Raw genomic sequence first — 13171 nt, 5'->3', positions numbered from 1 at the left:
CTGAAGTATTGAGACAGAAAAGAGTACCTAGAGATTTACTGACAGAATTTGATGGAATTCTCTGAAAGAAGAACTAAATAGATGCTTATTACATGCTCCTTTTATGGGTTTGCCACTGTATAGGTAATAATGAACACGTGTTTCCTGATGGAATGGATTCATGAACCTGTTTAGAATTCATAGTAGGTCCTCTTCTGAAGTGTTTTTGAAACAAGACAGATAGATTAGTAAATGGGACAGAGTAACAATGTCACAGAATTTATCCTCCTGGGCCTCACTCAGGATCCTATTGGAAAAAAGGCATTGTTTGTTATGTTTTTGCTCATGTATGTTGTGACAGTTGTGGGCAACCTGCTCATTGTAATGACAATTATTTCCAGCTCCTCTTTGGCCTCCCCAATGTGCTTCTTTCTTGCCTTTCTCTCACTGATGGATGCTGTTCACTACACCATCATTTTGCCCAAGTTGCTTAAAGACTTAGTTTGTGATAAAAAGTCCATCTCCTTCACAGCTTGTCTGGTTCAACTTTTTGTGGAGCACTTATTTGATGTTGCTGAGGTATTTCTTCTGGTGATGATGGCCTATGATTATTATGTGGCTATCTGTAAACCACTGCACTAATTAAACATCATGAATCAACAAGTTTGTATCTCACTCTTGGTGGTAGCCTGGATTGGAAGTTTTGCCCATGCACTGGTTCCTTTTTGTGGATCCAATGTCATTGATCACTTTGCCTGTGATATGTAACCCATGATTACATATCACTTGCATGCACTGACACCTATTTTATTGGCCTCACTGTTGTTGCCAATAATGGAGCCATGTGCATGGTGGTCTTTGTCCTTCTGCTATTCTCCTATGGAATATCTTAAGCTCACTTAAGGCTCACAGGTAGTAAGGGAGGCGCAAAGCTCTGTCCACCTGCAGCTCCCACATCATGGTGGTTATCCTTTTCTTTGTTCCCTGCATTTTCATGTATGTTAGACCTGTCTCCAACTTCCCTAATGATAAATCTACTTCTGTTTTTTATACAGCTATTATTCCAATGTTGAATCTTTTGATATATACACTGAGAAATTCAGAAATTAAATATTCTATGGGAAAGATCTGGTGTATAATGTTAAATATAGATAGAGTTAGAATTTTTACTTGCTGAAAGTATTACTTATTGGAAAGGAACAATAATCTCTATTTGCAGTATGTGTTCCAAGTTCCAAATTAGTAACAATACTTGAAATTGTGAGATGTTTGTATTAACTGCTTTTTTAATTTTCTTAATGGTTACTGAAGCTCAGCATCCTATTTTACCATTCTCTAAGAAGTGCATGTTTACATCTTTTGTCAATTCTCCAATAAATTATTTTCTATATAATTGTGTTAGTGGAGTTCTTTATGAGTCATGTCACTAACTAGGTAAGTTATATGCACCCCAGAGTCTTTTCTAGCTGTGTTTTATTATACTATTAATCCTAATGAATATTAAATTCTAATTTGCTTATTTTAAAATAATTTCATTAAATTTCTTTACAAATTTATCAAGAAAATTATATACTTTTAACATAATAAAATACTATTTTGACGTTTACATATACTGTAGAGTGACACACGAACTTAATTTGCACATTCTGTCATACCATTTTGCTGTAGTTAGAACATATATTTTACTTTTTAAGTTTTTGTCTATTGTGATCTATTTTTCTTAGTTTTGCAATAGTTTTTTTCCTTTTTGCTTGCCTTGTATACATTATTAAAACTTAAAAATATCTAATCTTACTCTGATCTCATATCTCATCTTCATTGTATTTTATGTTCAAGTACTTATATATTAATATCTGTGCTATTTCAGTTAGGTTAATTGATGACTTTTAATTAAATACTTCATTATTATAGCCAGTAATGTAGATTTTTAAATGGAATATATTTTCCAAGTGGTTATGTCTAGCCTTAGTGTAAAGTGAAGCATGACTTTAGCTACTTTACTAATATCCCTTGTTCAATGTGTTAGATTTTCCATAAACGCTTCTGTAATTGCAAACTATATTATCTGAAATAAGTTTTATATGTTTGAATTTTTATTGAAAATAGATTATTCTCTCATACAATGGAGTGGGAGGAGTAAAGGAATGGAAAACTAATAATTTCCCTATAACATTTTACAACAAAATCATTTTATTATGTTATTGTACTAATTAAAATTGGAAAATACAGATCAGTAATGCAAACAGACTCCTTGACAAATTTTGTATGGTGATACTTATGGTATATCTCTATAAAATTATTCATTAAAAATGGCCATGAAATCCTGTAAGTTATTGTTGTGCCACTTTCTAAAAAACAATTAAAAACTATTTACAAAGATATTCCACCAACAAGAGTTTCCATGTGACTCAGTTATCCTACTTCTGAGTGTGAAGCAAAGGATTTTATCACTACAGAGACACTTGCACATCAATATTCACTGCTGCTCTGTTCACAAGAGCTTGGCAACAAAAGTGACCAAGGGGTATATCAGATTAATTAAGTAGAAAAAATGTACTACACACACACACACACACACAGCATATTATTCAACTATACAAAATATGAAATCACAAAATTTTCAGGCATGTGGATAGAACTGGAAAAATTGTATTTAGTTAGGCTGATTGGACCCCTGAAGACAAAATTATTACTTTCTCTCTCATTGCAGATTCCTGGCTTCTATGTCTTGTTTTATGTGTTTATTTGTGGAAAACTATGAAATTACAAATGGGCTATTCGCAGAAGTGATGCATTTAGGAAGGAGAATAGTAAAATATATGTAAATTGAAAGTAGAAAGGGCAAAACTGGGGGCAGAAGGATCCAACCATAATTAGATACTAAGACTCTATTGTTGAAGACAGTACATTTGGTTGCCAGACACTGGGAAGTAAGTCTTGAACTGACCAAAAAATTTTCCCTGTAGGCTAGCATTCCCAGTAATGGAAGTTGCTACACAGACAGCTGAGGAAGAAACGATATCAGTGGTCTTTTCAAGTGCTGGACCCTATATGCTATAATACTGACCTGATAGACAAATGACCAGGTCAAGCAATAATGACAAGACTGTTTATGGGTATAATCAGTCCTTCTCTTGATTGGATTTGTGACTTTCTTCATGAGAGCTAATAACTTCCTGGTATTGTAAAAATGTCAGAACCCAAACAAGTGAGTTCGTATGCCCTAGAGGAGAATATATTGAAGTTTTATTCTTTTCTAAATATTCAAATTATCAGCTGAATTCTAAATATATTTGCCTATGTTCCTTAGTGAGAGGAGTTTCTTAATGCAAAAGGTAGTGACCAATGCTTACTCATTACTTTTTAAATGCTGAAAATAGGCAAATATGAGAGCTGGAAATGTGCATCTAAGAAACTGTGAGTGCTAAGAATGGGACATCTGTATTAATCCCCTGCCAAGGCTCCAGGGTATTGCAAAAAAGGGGGTGTCAAAGAAGTGTAAGAGCAGAGGATGGGAAAGAGTCCTTTGAATTGCTATGACACACATGGATTCACCAGAACTGTGATTGCATATGCAGAATCTGTGCCAGATCTAGGCAGTTTAAAATTCTAGCACAGATTACTGCAGGGCTCCCAGGCTTTAACATGACCTGAATAGTTAACAACAGATGAAGTATACAGGGAGAATGGGTGGTGGGAAAGTCACTTTTCTTTCGAGGTGTGACCATTGTAATACTTCCTATGCCCTATGACTGGTCTCACATTCATTTGAAGATGAGAAACAGTTATTGGATCAGTGGGTTAAAAAATAAATAAAAATTACCAAAGGATAACATGAAGTAGAGAGGAAGATGTGATGAATAGTCCTCCATGTGCTGAAGGATGAAACTAAAGTATGGATATATTCAAGAAAGATTGCATCCCCGAGGTCCAGAGAGGGATGCGTGTGTGTTTGTATGTGGTGTGTGTGTGTGTGTGTGTGTGTGTGTGTGTGTGCGTGTGTGTGTGTGAGTGAGTGCATGTATGAGAACTGGGAGAAGTGGAGGAATGGGAAGCTGTGATCAGAATGTATTGAATGAGGAAAAATTTAATAAGAATTCAAAAAGAAATATTGTGTGCATGGATGAAATATTCAAAGAATAAATAAAAATAAAAAGGGATCACCTTCCAATGTATTAAAGTTTTTGTGTATCACTTGACATTATGGAATTAGTTGAGGAAAATTAGAGGCGGCATACTGAGCATCAGAATGGACAAGAATATTTTGGACCAACCCTAAAGATTTTGTAATACTATCAAAATTTGATTGTCTAAAATTACATAAAAATACAAATTTTCTTCTGGAGAATTAATCTCTAGGATGAGTAAAAAATATTTTCAGAGTTTATCTTAAAGGTTCCTATCCAAATGTAAAGACTCTTAAATATCACAACAGAAATTATATCATCTATGTAAGCTTAACATTATACAGAGAAGGTTGTATTTATATATTTGGAATGAGAGGTCTAAATTTCCTCCATTTTACAATTGGATCTGAGTTTCATGTTCTTAGGAGCAAACAAAGTTCATTTCAAACAAAGAGGCCACTAATCAACAGCACCCATTACTGTAGAGAGCACTTAGAAGGTCTGAGCTAGCCCCCATAGTACCTCAAGAGGATGAGGACTCAAAAAGAACAGTTCCTGTAATCCCTTGGAAGCAAGCCCAGACTTGCCCTAAAATGTCTAAAGATGCTAAAACTAAAACTTCAGCCAATCAAAACTATACTAATGTCACTAATGATTGCTAAACAAATCACATTTGAGGTGGCCTGTTTCTGAAATTACCTTATCTGTGCTTAACAAGAGCCTGTGTACCTCCTCTGGGTTGCCGTTTTGTAAAAGTAGTTGATTGTGCATGCTCATTGTTTCTGTAGAATAAATGATCTTTGTTCTTGCATATTATTTGATTCTGGGGTCTTCTTTTAGTGGTTCATGGACCCTTACAGGGAATACATATATATTTACATATAAATACATGACCAAAACATTTCAGGATAATGGGGATATGGATTTGAAAGATAGCAAGGAGGAACATATGGGAGGGTTTGGAGGTAGGAAATGCAAAAGGGAAATGCTGTCATATTATAATCTCAAAAATAAAAGAAATAGTTGAAGATTGGGGCACAAGTTAAATAGATATTTTATAATAGGAAATACAGAAAAGGCAGTGAAGCATTACTAGATGCAAGAATTTGTCTAAATCACTAAAAATTAAGGGAATTCAAATCAAATTCACAAGGAAATATCCTATCTTAATGTGGGTATTTCACAAGTTCATGTGACCAATGCTATTTAAGATTTATGAAAAGTCAGTTCCCATATATTGTTCTCAGAAAACAAGCAAACCAACATGGCAATTCACTATTTAGAATCTGCAGAACCTAGAAATAGAACTATCACATGACTTAGGAACCACACTGTTGACTGTATAGCCATAGTGAGATAAACTATGCCTGTGTGTTTCTGTTTATTGTAGGATTAGTTGTAAACAAGGTTTGAAAACTTCAGGAGCTGCCAGCACATGTCTAGAACTGCAATGGGAGCTAAAAACCGGGAGATATAACTGAATTGAAATAATGAAGCAAATATGTAGAATGATTGGTAAGATCTAACATACAGTATGAGGACTTCAATATATATGTAGTATGAGGACTTCAATATATTAGAGTATGTTGGGTTATAGAGTTTCACGAAATTTAGCAGACTATGCCATCATTAGCCATAGAGGAGAAAAATAGGTAAATAAGAGTGATGATGGATATGTTAATTGCTTTCTCGACACCAACAGTTTTCTTATATGTGTATATTATAATATTCTTGCAGTATTTGTTAAATAAACAAAATAAGACACATTTTTACTACTACTCCTGACCCCACTCAGGGCAGAGGTGAGATGTGGTCCCCACCTTAGGCCGATTAGGCATATACTCAAAAGATGCACATTCATACAACAAGGAAAACTGTTCCAATATGTTCATAGCAGTGTTATTTGTAATAGCCAGAAGCTAGAAACAACCTAGATGCCCCTCAACTGAAGAGCGGCACAATGGAGTACTACTCATTGGGAAAAAAACAATGGAATCTTGAAATTCGCAGGAAAATGGATGGCACTAGGAGAAACCATCCTGAGTGAGGTAACCCAGTCACAAAAAGACAAACATGGTATATACTCACTCATATATAAATTTTAAACATGCAGCAGTGGAGTGTCAGCTTACAGTCCCACAGCCAGAGAGTCTGTGAAACAGGGAGGACCCTAAGAGAGATATCCCTGAGAAAAGGGATGGAACAGGATCTCTTGAGTGGACTGGGAACATGGGGTAAAGGGACAGGTAGTTGGGGAGAAAAGGACATGGGGGAACAGGAAATGTGAGTCTGGGGAAGAATAGAGGAGAGCAGGATGAGAGATACCATAATAGAGGGAGTCATTATAGGTTTGAGAAGAGATCTGGCACTGATGAGATTTCCAGAGATCTACAAGGATGATACCAACTGGTAATCTAAGCAATAGTGGAGAGACTACCTTAAATTCCCTTCCTATAAAGAGATTGAAAACTACCTTGTATGCCATCCTAGCGACTTCATGCAGTGGCTGATGGAAGCAGAGGCAGAAACCCACAGCTAAACACTGAACTGAACTCCTGGAAACTAGTTGCAGAGGGGGAGGAGTGATGAGCAAAGGGGTCATAACTGGACAGGTGAAACTCATAGAAACACATGACCTGAACAAGGGAGAATCTCATGGATCCTAGACTGATGGTTGAGAGGACACCATGGAACTGTTCCATACCTCCTGAACACAGATGTCAGTGAGGAGGCCTCAACAGTCTTTGGGGCCTTGGTTACCTCATCAGTATTTATCCCTGGCATCTGAATGGACTTTGGGATCCTATTCCAAATGGAGGGATACTCTCTCAGCCTGGACACATGGGAGAGGGCCTAGGCCCTGACCCAGATGATATGACAGACTTTGAAGATCCCCCATGAAGGGCCTCATCCTCATTGGAGAGTTGAGTAGGGATTGGATGGTGAATTCGAAGGTTGGCAGAGGGGTGAGGGAGGTGGGGAGGGAGAGGGAGCTGGGATTGACATGTGAAGCGAGTTTGTTTCAAACTTAAATAAAATTTTTAAAAAGTAAAAAAAGACCCTTTTATACAAGATACATGTCTTTGTGGATCTCAATGGCCTAGAGTTTTTCTTTAAGTTATGAAAAACACTTTCTCTATTAGCATTGTCCATCACGCCATTTGTTGATCAACCATTCATCAAAGGCTTGCCAGACTCAGCAAACAGTAATACTGCATAATCAAGGCATTACATATCTAGATGTTACTCTGAGCTTCAGAAGCAAATGGCTAGTCAGTGAAATTAATATTGTGGTTTTTCATCTTGTTTTACCAGTTACAGGGGAAATTCCACTAGGCATCCAGATGGATTTTGATTTCAAATTTGAGAAATTCTTTTGGATAATAAATACATGACCTTGTTTTTTTCCTTTCTTTAAGTAGGAGTTGCAATTATACTCATGTCATTTTTTTTTAAAAAAGGCATATGAATACAAGATAAAACATGCTATCTAGCATCATTTGTGATAATATGAGTAAGTCTGGAGTATCTTAATCTCAGAGAAATAATTTCTTGAATAAGCATTTATTGCATTCTTTTTCAATATTTATTTTATAATAATGGTATTTTTTGCATGGTTTTTCAAGACATGGTTTCTTTGTAATGCTTTGGAGCCTGTCCTGTCATTCGCTCTGTAGACTAGGCTGGTTTTGAACTCACAGAGCCCTGCCCGAGTCTACCTCCCCAGTGCTGGGATTAAGGTTGTGTGCCATAATACATGATAGTAAGATTTTGGCTGATTCATAAGCTATCACAAATTATATTCTCACTACCATATTGCTCAAAATATTTCTAGATTTTACTGTGTTTTTACGCTAAAAGTCATACAGAAGTGTATTGTTTTATTTTAATTTTAAATAGCTTGTTTTACATGTCAATCCCAGTTCCCTCTCCCTCCCCTCCTCCCGCACTTCCCTACCCTCCCCCCATCCTCCCACCCTATTGCCAATTCCTTCCACATAGGGGATATCTAGAGTCTATCATTTCACTCAGGGTAGGGTCCAGGCACTTCCCTAAGAGTCCAGGCAGAGAGAGCAACCCTCTTTGTGTTATAGACACACATGTCTGTTAGTACTCAAGGGATAAACACTGATCCATTGCTCAGGACCCCGTAGGTAGCCTAGGTCTCCTCATTGACTCTCACATTCAGGGGGTCTGGATCGGTTCCATGTTGGCCTCCCAGCTATTGGTCTGGGGTCCAAGAGCTCTCCCCTGTTCAGATCAGCTGTCTCTGCTGGTTTTGCCAGCCCATTCTTTGCCAATGTGCTCATCGCTCCTCTCTCTCTGTTGCTGGGTTCCTTGGGTTCTGTTCAGTATTTAACTGTGGGTATTTGCCTCTGCTTCCATCAGTCACTGGATGAAGGCTCCAGGATGGTTATAGACATCAAGTTCACTATCAGGAATGGGCATTCGAGGTGGTCTCTACACTATTGCTTAGCTTGCCAATTGGTGTCATCCGTTTAGATCACTAGAGATCACAATGGTGCCTGATCTGTCTTCTAACCTATGGTTCCCTCTCCCCCTACCCTACCCCCCCCCAGTCAACCTTCCTGTTCCTCCATGTCCTACTCTCTCTTCCACTTCTCCCCCTCTCTATTTCCCAGGTCCCCCTCCTCCCCATCCCTTAGCCATCAGGGAATTGCAAATCAAAACAACTTTGAGATACCATCTTACTCCTGTCAGAATGGCTAAAATCAAAAACACCAAATCAATTTATGCTGGAGAGGATGTGGAGAGAGGGAGCACTCCTCCACTGCTGGTGGGAGTGCCAACTTGTGTAGCCACTTTGGAAAGCAGTATGGAGATTCCTCAGGAAAATGGGTATCAATCTACCACAAGACCCAGCAATTCCACTCTTAGGCATATATCCAAAGGAGGCAAATTCATACAAGGGCATCTGCTCCACTATGTTAATAGCAGCGTTATTTGTAATAGCCAGAATCTGGAAGCAACCTAGATGCCCCTCAACTGAAGAGTGGATAAAGAAAATGTGGTACATTTACACAATGGAGTATTACTCAGCAGAAAAAAACAATGGAATCTTGAAATTCGCAGGGAAATGGATAGCACTGGAAGAAACCATCCTGAGTGAGGTAACCCAGTCACACAAAGACAAACATGACAGACTCTGCATATGACACCCTGGGGAATGGAGTGGGAATTGGGTAGGGGCCTAGGGTGGTTGGTGGAAGGGCATGAGAAGAGGGGAGGGAGAGGGAGCTGGGACTGACATTTGAAGAAACATTGTTTCTAATTTAAATTTAAAAATATTAAGTAAAGATTTTTTTCAATATTCAAAAAAAAGATTTAAAAAAAGCAAGAAAAAACAAAAGAAAATACAGAACTGCCACTACCACCACCATTGGCACCCCTGACAACAACAAAACAAACACAACCAAATGACCCATTTGGAAAATAGGCTTGGGACCTGAAGACAAAGTTCTCTTTAGAAGGAAAACAAATGGCTTAGAGTTGGTTTTTAAGTCCATCACCCCTAGCAATTAGGAAAATGCAGATCAAAACAACTTGGCAATTTCATTTTACCCCTGTCAGAATGGTAAACATCAACAAAGCAACAAATGCTGGGGTGGGGGAATGCAGGGATAACAGTTGGCCTTTTTCTTTCAAGATGGATTTTCTCACTGTAGCCCTAACTGTCCTGTAAGTAGCTCTTGTAGACTAAGCTGGTTTCAAACTCACAGAGATCCATAGCCTTCCCAGTGCTATGATTACAGGTTTGTGCCACCTCTGTCTGGCTAACAGTTGGCTTTTAAAAATTATTATTCAACCAAACAAGGTTTGAGATGAAGGAGTTGAATGAAAGTAATAAGATTACTTATGACTTCATATTACAGGGATTATGGAATCAAACAAAGCTTTCCCCTCCATCCAAATGGGCATGACTATGACTGTTTGCTTAAAAAGGATTTGCTCATCATTCCTTCCTCTCTGCTTCAGCTTCCATCCAGTAGCAGAGAGGAAGGAATGACGAGCAAAGGGGTCAAGACCAGGCTGGAGAAACCCACAGAAACAGCTGACCTGAACAAAGCATTGCTCATGGACTGCAGACTGATATCTAAGAAACCAATATAAGATGGCTCAAGACCCCCTGAACAAGGATGTCAGTTTGGAGGTCTGGGCAATCTATGTGGCCTCTGGTAGTGGGTCAGTATTTATCCCTAATACACTAATGGACTTTGAGAGCCCAATCCACATAGAGGGATATTTTCTCAATCTAGACAGAGGGATTCTCTCTCAGCCTAGACACATGGGGGAAGGTCTAGGCCCTACTCCAAATGATATGACAGACTTTGACGATCCCCCATGGAAGGCCTCACCCTCCCTGTTAGCAGAAATGGGATGGGATAGGGGGCCTCTGGGGAACAGGGGAGGAAGGAAGGGAGAGGGAACTGGGATTGATATGTAAAAGAAATTTGTTTCTAATTTAAATTTTTAAAAAAGGAAAAAAAAAGAAGTACACTATCTCAGGTCAGCTGATTCTGTGTTTCCCAATAATTGTCTTGACTAGTTTGTTCCTGTTATCATTACTCCCTCACTTTGATTGTACTCTAGGAGCTCAGCCCATTGGTTAGTTGTGATTTCTGCATTTTCTTACATCTGTTTTTGGAAGAGAGTTGTAGGTTCTCTGGGGTTGTGAATTGGAGGCTGTGTATCTTTTGCTTTATTTTTGATATCCACATATGAGTGAGTTCATACTGTAGTTGTCTTTCTGGTTCAGGATGATTTTTTTTCTAGTTCTGCATAAGACCTAACTATACTCCCTTAATGTAGGTGAGAATGGTGTGACTGAGAATACATATGAGGCCACTGGGAGTGGGTCCAAGATCTAACACTAATGCAAAAATGGACTTAGGGGAGCCCACTCTATACGGGGAAATATGTTGCTCAGCATAGACACAGGGGTGTGGGTGGTGGAGAGATGCCGTGGTCCTGCCTCAACGAGATGGGACAGAGTTAGTAGACTTCCTAAGGGACACCTTACTCTCTCCAAGGAGCAGATGGAAGATGAGGGGGGAAGAGAGGAGAGAAGGGAGGGGGAACTGAGACTGGAATGTAAAAAAACAATTCATATAAAATTTTTAAAAAAAGAATTACCAAATAATCCACATCATGTTCTGCAATGCAGTTTCAAGAAGTTTTGCTAGAACCTCAGAGTTTCTGGGCAGATCTCTGACACTGACAGAATAAGAGTGTCCTGCTGGCATATCTGGGCTGCTTCCTTTCTGTATGCTGGATTGCATACTCCCTGTCTTACCACACCAGTTGATAATGTTTTTCTGTCCAACTGTTAGTTTATTTTCACCTCATTTTGGAATTGTCCTAATTCACATTATAGCTTCTGTGTTACATGGCAGTTAATTACTCTCACTTTGTAATATACAAGAATTTTCTCCCTTGAGATTGTTTTTCAGAGGAAAATAACTGTCCAGGAGAGATTTATTTTTCTGAATTGGTTGCAAGAATTTTAATGAATTAATCTATAATGACCACATATTCTCCCTGATGCTATGAATAGTCGTCTGCTCAAATAAAATTATGCACTGACGTGGAGGAATTATTTACCCTTTTTAATGACACACGATAGTCTGGAAGCACGTTGTGTCCAAGCTAGGTACATGTAGCTGGTATATAGTTTCCAATATATCATTTTGTCTTGTTATATTCATCATTACTTATAGAAGTCAGTTAACAAGGTGAACTTCCTTTTGAGATACTTGGTGGTAGAAAAGAAGAATCTTAAGATTTTATTTCAATGCATACAAGCCTGAATGAATTTCCCTCTAGTTATGTGAAAGTGTGTCATGCAGTTTTCTATGAGGCTAAATCTCAGCCTCTCTACACTTAGATAAAATGTTTAATAACTAAACAAACAGCTTCTCACTATAAATCCTTAAATGGAGATCATCATTTTGTTTCATCGCAACAGTGGAGAGGGGAAAAATATGATATAACTATGTTTTTAAATTAAATTATTTCCCTATTGTACAGTGTTTGAATACTAGTTTCTGCCAATTAAGTAACCATCTTACACTGGTATGTAATTGTAGCAGTTTATTTGATTATAGCAAGTAATAACATTAAATTACTTTTATAAGTAAGTAAACTATATTTAATGATCTTTATACCTTTCTTCATAAATGTATTTATATCTTTCTATACTGCATATACTGAGTAAAGGAGGCAATAATATTCTCTTACAAGAAACACGTTTTACAAAATTGGACTAGGGACAAAATGTGATGTTCTTGTATTGTAATGAAATAAAGGAATATTTTAAAGGTCAGATAATTCCAAAGACATATCAAAACTGGTAGAATAAATCTGGAAACACAGAAGCTCATTAGATGATTCACAACATATTGGGTAATTCTTTTATAGTGACTGGTGAATATTTTCCATGTTGGCCAATAACACAAATTATATATTATATAAGTAAAAATAGAAACCAAATTATTTGCTATTTATGTTATGATATATTTTACATGATATGCTAATAGGTATATAATTATACATGTTTATATTAGAAATTTAAATTCTATGCAATAAATGTGTTGGAGAATAATGGAAATATTTTTAAAGTATATTTTGGAGGCTTGATATAGGAATTCATATCTGAATCTTAAAGTGATTGCAGCCAACAAGTTATCACATATACATACAGAAAACTATGATGAGAGTTTCTTAGATACTGTTACCTAGATTCATAGAAGTGTTATGTTGAAGGGCTACCATGTCTTAAAAGTTGTTATTTTCTAGAAAAGTTTAATAGCTAATGTTAAACATCACTATACTGCTCTATATTGTTTTTAGTATCCAGTCTTTGTGCATGTAAACTATGTGGCATACTGGATAGTTTGAGGGCTCTATATTTGTTACATTATGGAATTATTCTTGAGACTGTTCCTGCTATAATGTACCAGTGATGATCAATGAGTCCAAAGATGCTAAAATTTTCAGAAAGTAAGCTGTGAAAGCATGTGTATTGGGCATTGCTTTTACTCTTA

The 13171-nt window shown here is 37.3% G+C and overlaps 1 pseudogene; it reads left to right on the top strand.

Moving 5' to 3' along the window:
• The first annotated feature begins 231 nt into the window (after nt 1-231).
• On the top strand, nt 232-1156 carry LOC101831805 (annotated as a pseudogene).
• The last annotated feature ends 12015 nt before the right edge of the window (nt 1157-13171 follow it).

The sequence above is a fragment of the Mesocricetus auratus genome, unplaced genomic scaffold (genome assembly GCF_017639785.1).
Source record: "Mesocricetus auratus isolate SY011 unplaced genomic scaffold, BCM_Maur_2.0 Super-Scaffold_100004, whole genome shotgun sequence".
Taxonomy (NCBI): Eukaryota; Metazoa; Chordata; class Mammalia; order Rodentia; family Cricetidae; genus Mesocricetus; species Mesocricetus auratus.
Note: the sequence above shows the minus strand (reverse complement) of the source record. Positions and strands in the feature narration are given on the sequence as shown.